Consider the following 20,825-nt stretch of genomic DNA (forward strand, 5'->3'; position numbering starts at 1 on the left):
TGTATCGCGTTCGCGTAAGCTTCCTTAGGCAACCCTCCGCGTTCGCGACCTCTGCCTAGCGTTCGCGAAGGCCAAGACCTAGCTGCCTCAAATTCCTCTTTGCGAACGCAGGACACCCTTCGCGTTCGCGATGAAGGAAGCCAGATTCCAACAACAATAGTCCAAAATAACCCGAAATGATCCGAAACCATCCCGAAACACACTTGAGGCCCCCGAGACCCCATCCAATCATACAAACCAGTCCCATAACATAACACGGACCTGCTCGAGGCCTCAAATCACATCAAACAATATCGAAACCATGAATCACACCCCAATTCAAGCTTAATGAACTTTAAAACTTCAAACTTCTACATTCGATGCCGAAACCTATCAAATCACGTCTGATTGACCTCAAATTTTGCACACAAGTCACATTCGACATTACAGACCTATTCCAATTTCTGAAATCGGAATCCGACCCCGATATCAAAAAGTCCACTACCGATCAAACTTCTCAAAAACCTTTAAAATTCTAACTTCCGCCAAATGACCCCAAAATGATCTACGGACCTCCGAATCCACTTCCGGACGCGCTCCCAATACCAGAATCACCATACGGAGATATTCCAGATTCGAAATTGCAAACGGACATTGATAACATTGGAATGCACTTCAACCCAAATTTATGGAATTCTTCCAAAATGCTAACTTCCACAATAGGTGCCGAAACGCTCCCGGGGCATCCAAAAACCGATCCGAACATAAGCTCAAGTCTGAAATCATCATACGAACCTGCTAGAACCTTCAAATCCCGATTCCGAGGTTGTTTACTCTAAAATCCAATCTTAGTCAATTCTTCCGACTTAAAACTTTCGAAATGAGAATTTTCTTTCCAAACCGACTCTGAATTTCCCAAAATTTAATTTTGACCACACGTACAAGTCATAACACCTGAAGCGAAGCCACTCAAGACCTCGAACCGTCGAATGATGCGCTGGAGATCAAAATGACCGATCGGGTCGTTATACCTTTATAGAAAGGAGCATCGAGAGGAGCTTCTGGTCAATGCGAGTTCACAAAAAACCACAAATTTCATTTTATTTCCAATTTGCCCCTAATGCTCAATATAGCAGTGGTTGAAAATTTAGCAAAAAACCCTGGGCCTCTATCCTTACAAAATTACACATGTGCTGCCCCATATGTTTCCCGCTTTGACGCGTGCTTAGCAAAATATTTCCGCCTGCGCTGTCTTCTGGGGGAGTCATTTTCATCTTCCCACCGCTTGCTCTATTTTTGTTTGTGACTTCCTCCTCTGTTTTCTTCTATATCATGTATATATCTGTTTTATCTCCAATTCTTGCTATAAAATCTCAACTTCTGGATTTGTTCTATCTACAACATATCTACTATTATTTTTCATTACTACTTTACATAGAGCGCTCAGTTTCTCGGAGTTTTCTGCCTCCACCTTAAAAGGGTAAGTTTTATATGCTTGCTTATTTTCTTTTTCTTTTTTTACATTATCTCACGTGGGTGTTGTTTATATTGTATAAAAGTTGATCATTTTTGTTACATGCCATAATTTTATTCCTACCCTTTTGCTCAATTTTGTTATTTACTGATACAACTATGTGATATGGAGATTGTTGTATTCAAATATATATATGAGCTTTATCAATCAATTTTGAGGATCCACATTACAGTTGATATGAGATGTCAATTTGGGGTCAAAAATCTTTGCCCCAACACCCTTCCCCAACTTCCTCTGGGGATTAAAAGGCAAATCTGTCTGTTTATGTTATTTGTTACTGCAGACTTTCCTACCCATAGTGATGCTTTCCTGGAATTTTTGGAATCCTTACACTTTTGAAGTATTCATATCACTTTTGTACAATGCCTTAGCACTAACTTGGTACTTGATCTGATATTACTAAAAAAATTCATCAAAAAAAATGAAAGAAAGAAAAGGACTAAGTGCAAGACAGCAAGAAGATAGCAAAGGAACTTAGCAAAGTGTCGAGATATCTAGAACTAAAGTGAACATGCCCATGTTTATCACATTCTCCTTTTACTGTTTTAGTAGAATGTAGTAAATTTTTTTGATGTAACAATTTTGATTGATTGTGATCATCCAGTAAGTTTCTGTATGCAATGCTCTATGCTCCTCCGTAAAGTTTTGTTCATTCCTCATATTTTCCAATAAAACTAAATAAGTTCCTGCTAATGTTTCCCTGTTAGAAAGATTGGTTTTCGAAGATTTCTTGAGTACCGTATGACCCCTGGAGTCACACAATGTTATCATAATCTACTTTCCCATATTTAGCTTATACAATTATTTCTTTTGTGTGTTAGACAGAGAATGATTTATATGCTAAATTCAGTTGAATTACAACTTCTACTCTTAGTTGTTCGAGTCAAGTCTCAGCTAACTCTACCCTTAATTCTACTGAATTGTGACTTATGTACTTCTTTCGCGTCAACTGAAAAATTGTGAGATTCTTACATTATGACCATTTTCTTTATTCCCATTTGTTTTCTAGCAATTTGATATTTTGTATTGAATTTGTGGTAACTGTCACCATCCGAGGCTTTACATTCACAATAACTCCAAACGTCTTTAAAAAATTAGAAACTGCAGGGACATATAGTATTGACAAAGTGGAGGAACGTTAACATTTTGAACATGTATTTAGTTCTCTCACATTAAAAGTTCTACATCTACGCTAAGAACTGACTGCAAAAACGGACATATCATACCTCTACATGTCCCATTCTATAACTCAGTAGTGATTACAAGATCTCTGAATACTTTCTTGCATCAAGTTTAACGGTTTTTAGCTAACCACAACTAACTTATCAAAAATTGTTGCGCTTTGTTAATTTGAGAACTTAAGTTCCTTTAAAGATATTTGTTGTGTATATTTCCTTTCTTCTTTAAGGAATAATATAACCTACAAGTTAATCTCTTTTAATAGAGCATGAAAGTATGAAGAAACTTAACATTTTTTTATTACGTATGAAGACCCAGATTATGTTCGAGACATTCAACATTCTGCCCATAGGCGAAATATATTTTGCTACTTATTTTGCAAATCTACATGATCAAATCTGTTGATAATTTAATTATTTTATTTAACTATATTCAATTTTGTGACAACTTATGATTGTGAGATGTGCTAGGAAAACATAAATGAAAAGCATTGGAATTTAGGTAGATTCTAATTTATGGTTTTACTCTCTTCTGTGCTAGGCTACAGACTATACACAAAGGCACAAGGGATGCCGACGTGCAATGACAAACATATTTAGTCTTTTGGAACATATAATCATTGTTGCCTATTGATTATGAGACAAAAATCTGGTTCTTCTTTCCGAAGTCAGATATAGTTAGTTAAAGCACAGTGCAGTTCAATGTTTCCATCAGTTTGCCATTTATGAGACGTTGAAGTTTGCTAACTGCATCTACTCCGAGTAAATACTCTTACCTTTAAGTCTCTTACCTGCCTTTTTGTATTCCGAAAGATGAGCATGAACAGCTAGACGCATGAAAATTTATTTTATCTGGTCAGTATGGTGAAGAAGTGCCAGGGCAATTTTCATGGGTAATATACTGCACACTTTACTGAGAATCTTTGCCTCATTATGCTTCCCGACGAATTCTACCACTGAAATAGTTCACTTCATGCTAAAAGTCATCAATTGGATAGTACAATCATTTAAGCTTAAAGTAAGCTATAGATTACCACTTTCTCCTCTTCCAATTTGTGCAGCGAAATCCATGCATGTATTGGTTTTGGTTGGAGTTAATTCTTTTGGCTAATTAGAAATATAGATGTTTAGATACTCTGAGTTTTAAGTCGCGAGATGTATGTTTTTAGACTAATTTATATCTTGGTGATCTTTCAATTTTGAAATTCAAACTAGGCTTGAGGATGTGTTGAAGTTGATCTTTGCTCTTTCCGATTAGTCTGCTCTAATTTATCGTGCATTTGATTGCTGAGATTCCTCTGGTATTTTCTTATTTCTCTGGCATATGACAGGAGGAAAGCATACAAATGGACAAATTGATGGAAAAAAATTCATGTTTTCAGGGTCACTGGAAACCTTGTGGCGGCTGCTTCAGTTGTTAATGGAGGTGCCAACCATGTTCGACCTGTTTCTCGACCTTCATATGTATTTTATATGAGTCTCTCTAACTGCGACAGAACTTTCTTTCTCGAATTCTTTTTTAGCTCATTTAGTGCTCAAAGAGTACTTTTGAATTTTTAGTCAAACTTCAGTGTTGCAACAACTGATTTGACATAATAGTTTATCATCTTTTTTCATACTAATTCTAATTTCTACGATCGTACACATATATGTATCAAATATCAATGTATCAGCAGGTGTTGCTACAAAGCTATTCATTTTTTTGGGTAACATATCAATTAGAAAGTGTAGAATTACAACAATATAATTATGCTCACATTGGGCCCGGGACAACAATATAGTTCTGCGGGCCCGGGCTTCCCTCCACTAGTATATATTATATGGCAAAATGGCCTAAGGGTACCCGTTTGTCATTCCGGGTATATAAACTTACCCCATTTAGGCACTCAAGCTTCGTAGAATGTAGAATGACTATTAGTGGTGGATCCAGAATTTTCATCAAAGGAATGTCAAAATATAAATAATTAGATACATCGAAAAATTAAGGATAGTCAAACGTATAGTAAATATACATAAAATTAAAAAATTTATCTAGCAAAATAGCATAATTTTCTGGTAAAGTCAAGCGACGCCCTTTGCTTCAATGTGGCTCCGCGGATGACTATTAATAAATACCTCTCCCGGAGCGTGCTCCACAATTGATATAACAAATATGACGCGTCCCATTTTTAGCTGCCACATCTTCAAATATTTTTAATTGTGGACCTCGCTTCTCTTGTAAACCCACTTCTTTTTCGCCATTTTTATCTCGTCTTTACTCATTGTCATCAATGGCCATCCCAACGACAAAAACATACCCCACAAATTCTAAAACTCTAGACTTGCATATTAAAAAATCTGAAATCCACTATCCAAAACAACTAGATTTCATATTCACATTACCACAAGCAAAATCAGCATCAATGCACTAAGTTCGTCCCAATAATCATTACCTTCAAACCATCAAAAAAATGCAAAGTCACTGGAAAAATGAACTCACATCCCTTTCTTTTCTTTTCCGAAATTCCCCATCTGAAACCACTCAAAGACCAGATCTAAAAAGAGAAATGCTAGCAGAAAAGCTTTAGCTGGTTGTCTTCTTTGATTCGAAAATTCAGACCCAGTAAACAGAAAAACCAAATCCTTACTACCGGTTCGGCCAATTGCCAATTCTAAAAAAGTCAAATTTTTTTCTCCGGCAACATCTCCGACGATTTGCGTTTGCCAACTTCTAGTTGTGGTTATCTTTTATATCTTTCTTCATCCCTCTTTAGATTCTTAAACTCAAAAGAAGAATCCCTAAATTCTCTTTCAAGTAAAAGGAATAAAGAGAGGTTTGGTGTTACAAATTCAAAAGAGCATAAGGGTGCAACTCAAAGGAGCAGAAACTAGTACCACAACTGTTGATTGATTAAACTCGAACTCGATTATAAAGATAAAGCCAGATGAAATCTCAAATGCAGAAAATACAATGAAATGCTGGAACTAACAGTAACTAATGATCAGGGAAGCAGAAGGAGATGAGGAATACAGAAGAACTAGGAAGAGAAATAGAATCATTCATAACAACTAAAATCGCTGCTTCGCAATACCGATTTCATGGTGCTTTATACTGCGGCCCAACCAATTTTATCCCTTGTCACGAGCATTTCCCCCTTTACAGACATAGAGCCTTTAAATAGCTGATAAGCATTAGGTGCTGAAAAGCACTTTTTAGTGCTGAAACTCATTTATAAAATAAGCAGTTACATGTTTGGATACAAGTGCTGAAATTGATAATAAATTGCTACAGTATTTGATAAAAAAAGTGCTGATAAGCTCCTTTTCTGTTAAAATGACTCGAATAACCTTAGAACTGTTTACACTAATAAGGGCATAATTTCTTCAAAATTTTAGATTCCAAATCGATCCAGCTACAAAATTTTCTATTTATCATTTTATTTTAAATATAACTGTGCTTAGATAAGATAACTTTTATGATAAATATAATTTTTTTTATGATAAGCATATAATCATAAGTTATACTAATTAATAAATTGATAAAAGTTTCTCAGTAAAAAATAAACCTAAATAGGACAAAATATTTGAAGAGAAATAAACATTGATACACCAAAAATTTGATATGTCCTCATTTATTACATACAGTTGAAAGATTAATACACAATCACATATATATAAATTTGCAAAGAAATAGAAAATTTGCTTATCTTAAATAGTCAATGAGAATTGCAGACTTGAAAATGCGGGGGAGGGGGGAGGTTGAAATAGTACTTGAGGCAGTGAGTATCGATGTAAGAGTTTTGTTTTAAAAAAGAATATTTTAAGGATAAAATAGTAAAAATTTTGGTCAAACTTAAAGTGCTTATAAGCTAAAAATTCATAAGCTAGGGGTGACCAACTTATGGCTTTTGGCTTATTTTTGACTTATAAGCACTTGGCTTATAAGCACTTTTAACTTTACCAAACATGTAGATAAGCCGAAAAGTGCTTATAAGCTAGTTTGACCAGCTTATAACCTTAGCCAAACACCCTCATAGTCCTCAAGTCGTTTTGGCGGAATGATCATTCTAGAAGTCTTGCGTGGCATTCCCATGTGCTCTACTTGTGTGGCTTCCATGTCATCTTTATTTTCATTCACAACAATACTCCCCTCCTCAAAAGCAATCTTGTCCTCAAGGTTGGGATCAACTGGATCCAAGTGTCAGTGGCATCTCCAAAAGCAAAGGAGTGACCTGATGATTAGGAGTTCCCACACATCGTTTCAACATGGAAACATGAAAGACCGAGTGGATCTTAGAAGAGCTAGGCGGTAGGCAACATTGCCAACGCGTTTCAACACTTGGCAAGGACCAAAGTAGCGTCTGCCAATCTTGTGATCTCGCGGCAAGCGCAAAGAAGTCTGCCTAAAAGGTTTTAACTTGACGTACACCCAATCACCAATATCAAAGGTCGTATTAGTGCGGGACTTATCTGCCAATAACTTCATACGATTCTGAGCCTTTAACAAATTGTGCTTAAGGATTTGCAGAACTACATCACGTTGCAACAAGTAAGACTGCGAATCTCTATTGGAGTTGAAGGCCTCGGCCAATTCCTCACCGCTGAAATTTTCTGAGGATCTACCTTAATTCCCTCACTAGAGACTACATGACCCAAGAATATAATCGATTCAAGCCAAAATTCACACTTTGAAAACTTTGCATATAATTGGTGCTGATATAGGGTTCGCAGAACTGCCTTGAGATGATCGGCATGGTCTTCTCGACTTCGTGAATATACAAGAATATCGTCAATAAACACTATCACAAAGGAGTCGAGGAATGGCTTAAAAACTCGATGCATAAGATCCATGAAAGCCGCTGGGGCATTTGTTAGCCCAAAAGACATCACTAGAAACTCAAAATGCCTATATCGGGTCCTAAAAGCTGTTTTCGGAATATCCCGCTCCCTGATCTTCAATTGGTGATACCCGAATCTTAAATCAATCTTGGAGAAGTACCCGACATCTTGCAATTGATCAAACAAGTCATCTATCCTTGGCAGTGTGTGCTTATTCTTGATTGTGACTTTATTAAGCTGCCGATAGTTAATACACATTCTCAGTGACCCATCTTTCTTTCTTACAAAAAGGGCCGGTGCGCCCCAAGGCGACACACTCGGCCGGATGAAACCCTTTTCTAACAACTCCTTCAGCTGCTCCTTTAGTTCCTTCAATTCTGCCGGTACCATTATATAGGGCGGAATAAATATAAGATGCGTGTCTAGCATCACATCAATCCCAAAATCAATCTCCCTTTCTGGTGGGATCCTAGGGAGATCTTCCGGAAAGACTCCCGAAAATTCATTCACAACAGGCACAGACTCAAGTGTAGGTGCCTCAGCATCGGTGCCCGTAACTTGTACCAAATGGTAAATAGATCCCTTGTTGATCATTTTCGTGGCCTTAAGGTACGAAATAAACCTACCCTTCGGCACTACATCATCACCCTTCCACTCAATAACTGGCTCGTTTGAAAATTCGAACCTAACAGTCCTGGTTCGGCAATCAAGCTTGGCAAAACAAGAATAAAGCCAGTCCATCCCCATTATCACATCAAAATTAACCATTCCCAATTCAATGAGATCGGCCATGGTACCCCGACTATGCAACATGATGACACAATCCCTATAAACCCGTGCAGCCAAAATAGACTCACCAACCAGAGTAGATACTGAGAACGGCTCATGAAGCTGTTCTGGTTCTATCCTAAATTCCATAGCAACATAAGGTGTAACATATGACAAAGTGGAACCGGGATCAATAAGAGCATAACATCATGAGATTGGATAATCAATATACCTGTGATAATATCTGGAGAAGCCTCTGATTCCCGACGCCTCCGCATAGCATAAAATCTGCTGGGTCCTCCCAAATTCTGTGCACCACACCTTGCTGGTGCTGGGGTGCCTCGACCTGGAGGTGCTGTGGATGTAGTAGTTGTAGAATTAGCTGGCTGTGCCGCACCTCTGCCCATATTTCGGCGGGACGAGCGGCAATCTCTATGAATGTGACCCCTCACACCCACACCCATAGCATACTAGTAGGTCCATGAAGCAGGACCCAAAGTGCATCCTCCCACACTTAGGGCATGGAAGCCTTCGCTGCTGAAACCTTCTGTCGGGCCGACCTTGCTGGTGAGGTCCTATGTTGCCCTGACTGGGCCAGATGACTGTGCACCCATCGAGGACTGGGCGAATGATTGGGATGGTCCTGATGACCCTCCCCTGAAAGCCGACCTACCACCACCACCACTACCACCGGAAGAACCACCAAAGTTGCCCGCGAACCGGGCCTTGCTGCTACTCTGACGCTCCATTCTATTCTTCAATTGCGGGTCTTTGTGACTTGGGTAAATGCCACCATTTTACCATAGTTCATATCGGAATTCAAGACAGATGTAGAGGCCTTATTAATAACCAAGGGGCTAAGGCCCTGAACAAATCGACGCACTCTAGCCTCCATAGTGGGTAACATGTGAATAGCATACTTGGACAGGTGCACAAACTCCATATGATACTCCCACACATTCATACTACCCTACTTCAGGATTTCAAACTCAACGGCACATGCTGCCTTAGTTTTGGTAGGCAAGAAATGATCCATAAAGGCATATGTGAATTCACCCCACCTTGCCGGAGGGCTTCCCTCCTCACGGGATTCCTCCCACAACTCAAACCAAGAATATGCCACCCCTTTTAGGCGGTATATGGCCATTTCCACTCCCTTAGTCTCTGTAGCATGCATAACCCGAAGAGTTTTGTGTATCTCATCAATGAAGCCCTGGGATCCTCCTCGGGATCAGTACCCGTAAACACTGGAGGGTCTAATTGAAGAAACTTGTTCACCCTAGATTCCCCTGGATGACTGGAAGAAGTAGGCCCAACACTCGATCTTTGGGCTTGAGAAGCCACTATCTGTATCAACATTTGTATGGCTCCCCTAAGATAAATATCAGACACACCGGAATCGGAAGCTGGAATTGGACGTGGAACTGGAATATCAGTTGGAGGGACCGTTGCACCCTCAGTAGGTGTAGGGACAAGTGCGGTCTGATCAGTTGTAGTAGAGTCAGGCAGTGTAGTAACTGGAGGAATATTCTCACTCCTCGGGTGCTCACCCGTATCATCAATTATAGGATCAACTGTCACTCCCGGGGTGACATTGGCTCTTTGGCCAGTTCTTTCCTTCTTCTTAGGTGCCATGTACTGAAAATTAGAGCAACTTAGGAGTTAAAGGAGGAACAATCTTACAACCAGCTTTATTGCACGATCAAGAACATGAAAGAAGGGTATGATTCCTAAATGCCCATGTAGCATACTAATTATAGAAGTGGTCGACAACACACCGATAATAAGTACTCTACTAGACACGACTCCGAGACATCCTAGGACACTTTAAAACCTTAGGCTCAGATAGCGTAGTTGTCACGCCCCAAAATCGAGGAGCGCAACCGGCGCTCAGCCGAGTGAACTCGACTGAGCAAGCCTGTTAGATTTTCTTCTACCCAAACTCATCCATGAATGAAGATAATACATGCTTTCATTAATTAGACAAAAACGTGATCATGTCTACAATATCAATTCATTACCAATAGTTTTCATCATTTTTAAAGTCTCAAATGGGACAAGTAATATAACCACAACATAACATAGTTTGTCTTTTCCAGCACCAATACACAACCCACACTATGTCTACGAAGTCTCTATAGATAAGGAAGAGTATAATGAAAATGCCTGCAATAAGTCCCCGTCTATACCTCAAACAGAATACACAAGAACAAAAGATACATGACCCCGGGATGAAGTGGGGCTCACCAAGTCAGCTGGGAAGAAGGTGTACTGCTATCACTGATCAATATCTCCTGCTGTGGAACTACCTGCATCCATTTAAAGATGTAGTGCCTCTGGCAAAAGGGGCGTTAGTACTGTTGAATAGTACTAGTATGAAAACCAAACACCAATTTAAGAATTCAGAAATACAATATGAATATGATGAATCAGGGCGGCAGTAGAAAAATATAGATAACCGTTTTAAATCAGAGAAAACTTATTAAGAGCTATCAATAACATTTATAGGATCTAAGATGAGATCCTCTATAACTATCTTCACATAAAACGGCCCTGTCGCCTCACCCGATGAATACAAGTGGAGGTGTAAGTACAATACCACAACTCTACTCAAGCGGCCCGGCCGCCTCACCCCAATGTATGCGGGTGGATGTATAACCACAGTACCAAGAACCTACACAAAGCGGCTATACCGCCTCACCCAATGTATGCGGGTGGAAATGCATCAACGATACCAATACCAACACAAAGCGGCTATGCCGCCTCACCCCAATGTATGCGGGTGGAAATGTATCACAATCACAATCTCTACACATCCTGGCATAATAACCTTCACATAAATCACGACTTGAAATTATAACATGTGAATACACAATCCATAGTTTGGAACACATCTTCAATTTATAATGCAATATGATAAGAGCATTTGAAACTTGAATTGAACATATATCTTTATCACAAAACTTGTCGGAATACTCGATTTGAAATTAACATCTTGGAACTTACAAGGATAATGGAAATTTCAATTCTTAAAGAAGAGTTTAGCCAACATACCTCACTTGAGCTTCCTTACACTCTAAATGTTCTGGAATTCTTAGCAACTTCAATCTCTAGGATGAAGACCTAGTGAGTTTCCCTTATTAATCTTCCAAAACTTGAGCAAGAATTGAAGAATAATTATTTAAGAACACCTTCTCACTCTAGGGCATTCTCTCTCACTCTAAAATGTGAGATTATAGCTCAAAAATAATCCAAAGAGTGTATTTAACGAAATAAGATCGGGTTTTAAAAGCCCAAAAATAAAGCTCCGGAACAGGTTCTACAATCGCATATGCAATCGCATAATCAATATGCGGACCGCATATCGGTCTCATAATTGCTGACCAAAACGACCAAAAATCTACCTGTGTCTGCGGTCACTATGCGGTCTGCATAACTGTTATGTGGTCACATAATGAACCGTAAAATAGTTATGTGATCGCATAGTCGACTGCATAATTGCATCCAAGATGACCCTCTTCTGCCTTACTTCTGTGGCCATTATGCGGCCCGCAGAATGATTCTGCGGTCGCATAATGGACCGCAAAAACGCGTTTTTCCGCCAAAAATTTTTCTTCTCTTCCACGTCATCTCTATTTTCATTCACAACATATGGGGAGCAAAAGTGGGAGTGCAGACGAGAAGAAGGATATATGGGAGGGAGGAAGTGTTGGGTTTTATTTTTATTTTTTATTTTATCTCTTCCTTATTTATTTATATTTTTAATACCTTTTTCGTCAAAATCTATATTTTATATATATATATATATATATATATATATTATTAAAAGGAGAGAAAAAAGTCATCTCCTTAAACTAAGGGGTAACCTTAAAATTAGCCACATGTAACATAATAACTAATTAACTATTACCTAATAACTAATTCATCCATATGGCATAATTAGAAAAGGCCATATATAATTTATTTTTTAATTTATTAATAATATATAACTAAATCAAAATATTATAAAATTTACCATATAATACTTAAAAATCTATATATTATTAAAATGTGAGGAAAAAGCCCTCTCCTTAAGCCAAGTGACAACCTTAAAATTAGCCATATGCAACATAATAACTAATTAACTGTTACCTAATAACTAATTCAGCCATATGGCATAACCAGAAAAAGCCATATATAACTTATTTCTTAATTAATTAATTAATAAATAACTAAATCAAAATATTAAAAATTTTACTATGTAATACTTAAAAATATTATTAATAAATTTAAACAATTTAACAACTTAGAGTATAATTTAAAATAATATAAATATTTATATCAAGATTAAAAAAAAGCATATATTGATCTATATTATATTAAAGGATATAAATGGATAATGATATTAAATAAAGAGGAAAGTTAATGAATGACACATGAAAACATGAAATACTATATATTAGATAAAGTAATAGCAATTATTCAAAACTCAAAAATATTTAATATTAGAAATAGAAGGAAAATAAGATTTGAACTTAAGATTAGATTAAAATTATGGTAAAAGCACTCAAACTATGAATAGGACCACAAAATTAAAATTTTGCTATCTATATCTTCTATATTATTATTATTATTATTATTATTACTATTACTACTATTATTATTACTATTACTACTACTACTACTACTACTACTATTATTACTATTATTATTAGTATTAGTATTACTATTATTATTATATTATTATTACTATTACTATTACTATTATTATTATTATTATTATTACTATTATTGTTATTATTATTATTACTATTATTGTTATTACTATTATTATTATTATTATTATTATTATTATTATTATTATTATTATTATTATTATTATTATTATTATTAAGAACTTTCATGGTATATATGAGATAGATCTGAAGTATTCGGCATAGATATGTTATTATTTGTTATGAATTTAGGAGAAACTAGTATGAAAAATACTATTATTATTACTACTACTATTATTACTATTACTACTATTATTATTACTATTACTACTACTACTACTACTACTACTATTATTACTATTATTATTAGTGTTACTACTACTATTATTATTATATTATTATTATTATTACTATTACTATTATTATTATTATTATTATTATTATTATTACTTATTATTATTACTATTATTATTATTATTACTATTATTATTATTATTATTATTATTATTATTATTATTATTATTATTATTATTATTATTATTAAGAACTTTCATGGTATATATGAGATAGATCTGAAGTATTCGGCATAGATATGTTATTATTTGTTATGAATTTAGGAGAAACTAGTATGAAAAATACTAGACTTGAAGAGGTAGATATACCTCAAAACCTTGATTTATTAAACAAATGGACAATTCCTAAAGTCCCTATTAAAATAATTTATGATTATGGATGGTTTGATAAACTTTCTTCAAAACAACTAGTTAAAACTACTGAGCAATCTTTAGCTTTAAACTCGTCTGAACAGACTATTCGTTTGTTAAACAAATAAGATGTAGATTTATATAAAAATCAGTATAATTATCTGCATGTTGGTATGGTTCAAATTGCTTTTAAGCCATTAACCCTAATGGGTTACCAGAGACGTTTTTGGCTGCTCTTAGAGATGCTAAAAATCTGAATTTTAGACAGTCTCTGATGGGTTCTATTGAATCTACTCTGGCCTACAGTCTAGTATATTTTAATACTCAATCCAATCTTCAATTATCTCTATCTGATGTTAATATACTTGATGCATTGACATTAAATGTGAAAACGCATGGTTATAATTATGCGCCTGGATCTGAACTTATATGTTTATCTTATAGAATTTATTTTAAATTATTATCTATGTTAAACCCTAGATGCAAACTGTATGATACATCCGATCAGACTATATTGGTGGAAACCAATTTTGCAAAGTCTAAGATCACCACGAGGAGACCTATTAAGTGGGAAGAAATTAATTTTCCAACTACTTGGACTTTGGATTCAGTTATATCCCCAAGTCAAATAACAAATGCTGTCAGTAATACTGAATATTCTCATATTACTCAAAATCCGGATGGTAGGATTTGCATTCAATTTGATGATAATAGTTCCACTTATAATAGGCAGTCATTTTTTAATAATAGACTTTTGCATACTATTAGTCCTAATTATAATAGGCATTCATTTTCCAATCATAGACTTTTACCTGCAATTCAACATATTTCTCATGTTGAACCAGTCTATGGACCAGCTCGAAATCGTGCTGCATCTTTACACACTATTTTTACTAAAAGTGATAAGCCTGCTGAAATGGTTAAGATTAACCCTCAAACAAATATTGTTCGGGATAATGATAATATTTATGATAAGGATATTCCTTCTCATCCGAAATGAATTTCAACCCCAATTATGCTTAATGATTCCATACCAAATAGATTTTAGTCCGGGGTCACAAGCTAGAAAATATGTTCAAAAGGATTTTTGTAGTAATAAATGGAACCGATTTAAAATTTGGTTTTTTGATACTTATAGTAAAGAAGATTTAAATAATATTTCTCAAGAATTTTATGAAACTTGTGCTTTACATAATCAAATTATGTATTTTGTTCCTTGGTTTATAACCACTTATTTACCGCTTTACATAAAGGTTTTAGAAAGATCTTATAAAGATGGAAGTGGTAATATTACTAAAGCCATATACCCACCTCAAGCACCTTTTGTTTTACCTAATAATACAGGTATTACGTTTACTGCATTTCAAAAATTTATTGATGAAGCTGCAGTCAACATCGTAGAAATTAATAATTTGATTTCTCAAAATAATTATTTAAGTTTATATGTTAAAGTTTTGGGTGAACATATCAGTTCTCTTGATGAAAAACTTAATGAATTAACAGTTTTGATAAAGGAAATGAGTACTAGCAAGAAGATAACTGATATTGCCTCTACTTCAGGAAGCAAATCAGAAGCTCAAATTGTTCTTACTCATGTTCAAAGACCCCCTGAGATTCAAGATTTTAAATTCAAATCGTTAGATGATTTAGAAGAACTTCTTGATAAAAAGTTATCTAGTTTAAATATTAAACCTATTGATTTATCAAAATATTTTATTGATAAATTAGATACTACTTCTGATTATAAAGATGAAGTCTGGTCAGAGTTTAATAAACTCAAAGGTTATCCCAAAAAGAATAGTAAGTATGCTGATAAACCCAGAATGCAAACTTATTATTATAATCGCCCTACTCCTCAAGATGTGTTAATAGAAGAACGAGATTGGAATAAGACTAATACGTCTTATAGTGGTTCCAAAATTTATGAATGGAATCTTGATGGTTTAACTGATAGACAATTGACTATTCTTATGCATAGAATGCTTATGTATGCAACTATCTATAAAAGTGTAAAAAATACAGATAGAACTATTTGCAAAATGATTATTGCAAATTTTACTGGCCAGCTTCGTGGCTGGTGGGATAATTATTTAAGTACTGAAGAAAAGGCGATGGTTATTAATGCAATAGCCACTGACGAAGGAGTCGATAACTTAGGCATGGCTCTAGTAAAAAATATAGAAGATGCTGTTTACACCCTTGTTCTTACCATATTAGAATATTTCAATGGTAGATTTACCAATCAGAACGAGACTGTCCGTACTCTGCTAAATGGCCTTAGATGTAGGACCTTAAGCGAGTTTAGATGGTATAAAGATACTTTTATGAGTAGAGTAATGGAATTATCCGAAAATAAGTATGAACATTGGAAAGCTAAGTTTATAGATGGCCTTCCCTCCTTATTTGCTGAAAGAGTAAGAAAAACTCTAAGGGGTAGTTACGGGGAAATTCCGTACAAAGATTATACCTATGAAAAATTAATAGGAGTATGCACACAAGAAGGATTAAACTTGTGTAATGAGTTAAAATTGTCCAGACAACTTAAGATAGATAAGCTTAAGGAAAAATCACAATTAGGAGACTTTTGCACCCAGTTCGGTTTACCCGAGACTTCTGCTCATAGCAAGAAAAAGAAAAATACGTATCATAACCCAGATAGTCCTTATAAGAAAAAGAGATTGAGATATATATCCAAAGAAGAGCGTGATGCTAGGAAAGCTCATCGCAAGTCTACTAGATTTACGAAAAATAGGTCTAAGCGAGATCTTGCTGATATTAAGTGTTATAAATGTGGAAAATTTGGTCATATAGCTCCAAATTGTAAGCTTCAAAAGCTGAAAACCTTAGAACTAGACGATGAGTTACGTGATAAGGTTTATGGTTTGTTATGCACTTCTGGATCAGAATCTGATTATAATTCTGAGTCAGAATCAGAAGCTGAAGTCGATTTACTTGATTTATCTGATAGTGATAAAAATATTAATAATACTTGTACAACTTGCAAAGGTAATACATGTACTTGTGATGATGATGAATTTTATAAATTACAATCTCAATTTCAAGATTTGAACATGATAACTATTACATCTGATAATGTAATAGAACTTTTAAAAGAAGTTACTGATGATAAACTTCGCGAAAAAATTATAAATTTGGCTGCAAGTTCAAGTTCAAGTTCTTCAAAACCTTTTGAAAAACAAAAGAACGAATTTGAATATTCTGCACCTTATTCTTTGTCAGAAATTAATAACCGACTTAATAATAAAATTACAACAACCAGAGATGCTTCTTTCGATGATTTAAAGGTTGAAATTGAAAGTTTAAAAAGGGAGATTAAATTTCTTAAACAAAATCAAATGATTTGTGATCACAGGATTACTTAGATAGAGAAAAATAATTCCGTAACTGAGTTTTCTAATGATAAAAACAAAGGTATTTTTGAAAATAATATTGAGGAAGAACCTATTAGACTTGATTCTAAACATGATATGTTTTTGGGAATGATGCAAATTGTTACTGTCTATAAATGGTATATCAAATGTACTATTCTAATTGATAATAGTTTTTCTATTATAAATATTGCTATGATTGATAGTGGAGCTGATGTTAGCTGCATTCAAGAAGGTTTAGTACCTACTAAATATTTTCAAAAAACTACTCATATGGTTAAATCTGCATCAGGACATGCTTTAGATATAAAGTATAAATTGTCTAATACGGGTATTTGTCAGAATAAGTCTGCATTCCTCACTTCTTTTTCTGGGTTAAAAATCAGTTATACCCTCCAATTATACTTGGAACACCTTTTATTAACGCTATTTATCCTTTTACTAGCATAAACTCAAAAGGTTTTACAACTATTTATAAGGATAGAAAGATAAGTTACACTTTTGTTACAGATCCCGTAACTAGAGATATAAATACTTTAATTGATATGAAGCAAAGTCATATTGATTCGTTACAATTAGAATTATTTAGTATGAATATATTTGACACTTTAAAATCCACTAAAGTACAAGAAAAAATTAAATTGATTTCCGAACAAATTGCTATTGATATTTGTGCTGAGCATCCTAGTGCTTTTTGGAATCGAAAAAAATATATTGTCACTCTTCCATATGAAGATAATTTCTCTGAGGATGATATTTCTACTAAATCTTGACCTTATCAGATGATAGCTGAATTGGTAGAATTCTGCAAAAAAGAGATTGATAATTTGTTACAAAAGTGTTTGATAAAACCCTCAAAATCTCCTTGGTCTTGCACAACTTTTTATGTTAATAATGCTGCTGAAAAGGAACATGGTATTCCTAGATTGGTTATTAATTATAAACCTTTAAATAAGTATTTAAAATGGATAAGGTATCCCATTCCCAATAAAAAGGATTTATTATCAAGATTATATGATGCCAATATTTTTTCAAAGTTTGATTTAAAATCTGGTTATTGGCATATTCAAATATTTAAAGAGCATACTTATAGAACTGCTTTTAATGTTCCATTCGGGCAATATGAATGGAATGTTATGCCATTTGGTTTAAAGAATGCCCCTTCTGAATTTCAAAAAATCATGAATGATATATTTAATCCTTACCTGGATTTTATCATTGTTTATATTGATGACATTTTGATATTCTCTAAAATATTTAAAATGCATAATAAGCATCTAGATATCTTTAAAAAGATTGTTATACAAAATGGTTTAATTATTTCAAAACCAAAAATGAGTTTATTTCAAACAAATGTTTGATTTTTAGGACATAATATTTGTCAAGGAAAAATTACTCCTATACAAAGATCGATTGATTTTGCATCAAAATTTCCTGATGTTATTACTGACAGAACTCAATTACAGAGATTTTTGAAAAGTTTAAATTATATATCCCCTTTTTATAATAATTTATCTCGTGATTTGGCCCCTTTATACGATAGACTAAAGAAGGATCATAAAAACCTTGGACTGATAGTCATACTGCTTTGGTTAAAAATATTAAATAACGGGTTAAGTCTTTACCTTGTTTAACTCTTGCTAATCCAGCTTGGCAAACAATTATTGAGACAGATGCGTCTAATATTGGCTATGGTGAGATTTTAAAACAAGTTAATCCCTACAATAATTGTGAATATTTGATAAGATTTTATTCTGGAAAGTGGACTGAAACTCAAAAAAAATATGCTACCGTGGCCCATGAAATATTGATTATTGTCAAATGTGTTCTAAAATTTCAGGATGATTTATACAATCAAAAGTTTTTGATAAAAACTGATACTCAATCTGTCAAATATATCTTTAACAAAGATTTTAAACATAATGCTTCAAAATTAATATTTGCAAGATGGCAAGCTTAATTAGCCCCCTTTGACTTTGAAATTCAGTATAAAAAGGAAATTGATAATTCTCTTCCTGATTTCTTAGCCCGTGAATATTTAAATTAATCATAAATTTCTATAAAACTTTTCTAAATGAAAAAAACGTTAATCACTATTTTGAAAGTGGTTAAGTTATATAGAGACTTACAAAACCTTATAATTGAAAAAATTATTGATAATATTATCGAAAATAAAATTTCTATTCATGATTATTCTGAAGAAATTAGAGATAATATGGAAGACTATTATTTATCTGAATAAAATGAATTGTTATATTTGCAGCATGGACCCTCCGTGGGCCAGAGGTAGAGGAAGAGGCAGAGGGGGAAGATCATCCCCAGAAAAATCATATTCTCAAAGATCGTCATACGGATCCTCGTCAAACTCCCCCGTAATACAAATGGGAAGAAAGAGTTTAATTAATGAGAAGCTATCCCTCAAAGGCAAATCTTTATCAACACCCTCTAATCATCTAGAAGATATTCCAGAAGACAGTCAGTTATACGGTCATTTGCAGGTATATTTGGCTGCTCAAAAGCAAAGTGATACGTTTGCTTCAATTGCCAAAGAGAACACTGATGATATAAAGTCATATGAAAAATTGTCTAAAAAAGAAATGACATTTCTTTTAGAAAATTCTGAGATACAAAGAAAAGATGAACCCTGGAAGATATTCCAAAGGTATTTAATTAATGGATTATATTATCCGGGTGAGTCATACAAAAACCGTTCTTATTATGAGACTATTCTCACCAGCACAGGCAATGCAGAATTTCAGCACTTTTCCGATTATAACACGGATGAGAATGTTTATAACTTCTCAAAAGTTATTATTAAACAGATTATATCTGTTGAAGATTGGGGGATTTTCACAATGAAAGAAAGACAGATAAGCCTCAACAAATCTCGTATGAATTTCACATATTGGGATTATATCCAAACCTTTGATAAAGTGCTTTATTATAATAATGAGAGACATAAACATACCTGGTTCATAAAGGTATGTGCAAAGATATTTGCAGGTCCCATTCCTAATTGGTTCTTAAATTGGTGGTTATATCACGGTCCAACAGTCAAGATGTTACCTGACCCATTTCTTATGTTATACAAAGAATTGACTAAAGTTTCGCCAGATTTGAATGAGTTATACCACGCACATCATATCTGCTATTTGGAAAAAAATGATCAAATATATTTCTTTATAGAATTCTCTATTCCATGGATTCATAAATGGACTCCCGAGCTGGGATTCACTGAAGAACGGATTCCTTGCTTATATAGGACATTTTATAACAATGTTTGGGATAAATTAATGAAAAAGGATCCCAAGACAAAAATGTTATACGGTCAAGAACTCTTGGATTCTATTGAAACAAAAATCCAAGAATACTCAGCAGCTCCCCAGAAGGGAATAATTGATGATAGCTCAGTCAAGCATATTGCTAGAAGAATCTCTTTTCAAGAAGGAGATAAAGATGAGATGATTAATAAATATTTGGAAGAAGTAAAAAGAAACTTTCTTCAATCTATTAATGAGTATGAAAAATCTGACATTTCAATGCGGAGTGAAACTAGCAACGGTGATATTGCAGAAGATTCCCAACCTATTCAATCAAAGAAGATATTATCTGATGAAGCAGTAAAAAATGCGGAAGATTTCATCCATCAGATGAAAGAATTAGAGAAACGTGGAATGTGATCAACGGTGAAGCCGCTGGAGACCCCACTCAATAGTAAATACACTATTTACACAGTAGAAACACTGTATATAGATCCCACT

The 20,825-nt window shown here is 34.4% G+C and overlaps 1 long non-coding RNA gene across 1 annotated transcript; it reads left to right on the forward strand.

The window, feature by feature from the left end:
• The first annotated feature begins 1,270 nt into the window (after positions 1 to 1,270).
• LOC104099886 (uncharacterized) lies at positions 1,271 to 4,416 on the forward strand. Its single transcript, XR_004507968.2, has 3 exons — positions 1,271 to 1,459; positions 3,233 to 3,453; positions 4,023 to 4,416. It is a non-coding gene; the product is annotated as an uncharacterized lncRNA (long non-coding RNA).
• The last annotated feature ends 16,409 nt before the right edge of the window (positions 4,417 to 20,825 follow it).

This window comes from Nicotiana tomentosiformis, chromosome 11 (genome assembly GCF_000390325.3).
Source record: "Nicotiana tomentosiformis chromosome 11, ASM39032v3, whole genome shotgun sequence".
NCBI lineage: Eukaryota > Viridiplantae > Streptophyta > Magnoliopsida > Solanales > Solanaceae > Nicotiana > Nicotiana tomentosiformis.